Genomic DNA, 1985 nt, shown 5'->3' with positions numbered 1-1985 from the left:
CTAAATAGCTCGATCAACTATGCCAGCATAGTGGATGCTAGAGTTTATGGCATAGAGAACAATTGCCCCATAATTTCATCACAATTGCCCTGTGATCTTAAGCGGAGAATCATGGCTACGTCCATACCTTGCCAACTAGCAAAGTGTTCAGTGCAACATCTGGCCAGGGCCATACTCCATTAGGAGAGGACACCTGACCAAAGTCATACACCCTACTTCTTCGTTAATCTAAGCATTGGAGGCTTCCTCCGCCTACAAATTCCGACAAGCCTCCAAATTGTTTCCACCCTTTTTGCAGGAATCCATCCACATATATAGTGTACGGACATCAAGATATGAAATTTTCACTTGTTTCATAATCTCTATGGAGCTGCCCTTGGAGTTAACATAATTCGATAATTGTTCAATTAATATACAGAGGGACTGATGTGTACGAGGAAAACTTGTTTGGAAGCAAATTTGTTCTTGTTTTTATTTCTAGAATATTAATTTTCCCATAAGAATTTGTGTCACTAGTACTGCCCATAAGAACTGGTGTGGATTCTTGAACAATATCTATATATATTGTTGTGATTTTGCAATCAAAAGGAGATTGACGTGTATACGTTATTAAATGATTTCCACTTTCTTTACATCTTTTTTGTCATGGAAGTCCACTTTTGCTCATGGTGGTTCACAAATGTTGGAACTCATTTGCCATTTCAAACTCTAACCTAATAAAGTACATATTTGCCTGCCATTGACATTGGCCCCTATATACCATGATCAACTGCCTTGCTAAACAATCATCTTCAATTCCATCACTTCAATTCCATGATCAAATTTCTACATGTGTCAGCTTGCGTACGCAGTTACGAAAACTTTCAAGTGATTCCTCTCTTTTGTTGCCTACAAATAATGGGCTTCACATGCACTAGTTTTTAAAGTTAAGGAATCCATGGAGAAAGAATATGCTTGGCACATTTTAGGTATGTGGCCATGAGCACAACTTCTGTCAGCTATAGTGCTGCGAGGATGTTTGAAAAACCCAAGTGATCCAACCTATTCATACATGTTTTACGCTATACAAACCGGAATTATCGTGAGTGCCAGTATGAGTGTTGAGTCAAACCCATTAGCTCAAGCTTTTAGGTTGAATTGAACTACTGTTGTGAGTCTATGCACTTGTGTCGAAAGTAACAACCAAGAGAGAAACTGCAAATTAATGCAAGAGCTATAATGCTGGCTACTTAAGTGTCCATGCATGATTCAGCCTAAAGATTAAAAAAGAAAAAGAAAAAGAGATACTAAAAACTAAAGCAAAACCCTTGTCATGTTTGTTTGTTTACAGAAATTAAGAAGAATATAATCAGGGCCGGCTCAATGGCTAGGCCATTGAGGCGGTCGCCTAGGGCCCCCAGTTAGTAAAGCCCAAAATTTTTTTTAATAAGGCCCAAAAATTTTTTTAATAAGGCCTAAAAAAATTTTTAATTTTATTTTAACTTAAGGCCTAATTTTTTTTTTTTTTTTTTTTTAAATAAGGCCCACAATTTTTTCCCATAAAAATTTAAGACCTCTAAAATAATGCTCCAATATAATAAGCCCATTGTAAAATAAGACCAATTAACCCAAAAAAAGAAATATGCCACATCAATTTTTTTGAGCAACTAGTTAAAAGTTAAACTTAAAAGTCATGAAACAGCAATGAGAATGAAAATAATAATAATATTATAAAAATATAATAATATTATTAAAATAAATATTATTTAATTAATATTTAAATATTAAAAAAAATAAGGTCCAACTTCAAAATTTCGCCTAAGGCCCCCAAATACATTGAGCCGGCCCTGAATATAATTATATGCCATGATAGTAAACAAAGTATATTCTCTGGAACGTTTCATAGTGATAGGGACAATCGATGTTATTTGAACTGGATTTGCTTATCTTGTCATTGGTGAATATTCATTGACGACATCCTTAGGAGTCAATCAATTGAATACTTT

This window comes from Corylus avellana, chromosome ca2 (assembly GCF_901000735.1).
Source record: "Corylus avellana chromosome ca2, CavTom2PMs-1.0".
Taxonomy (NCBI): Eukaryota; Viridiplantae; Streptophyta; class Magnoliopsida; order Fagales; family Betulaceae; genus Corylus; species Corylus avellana.
Note: the sequence above shows the minus strand (reverse complement) of the source record.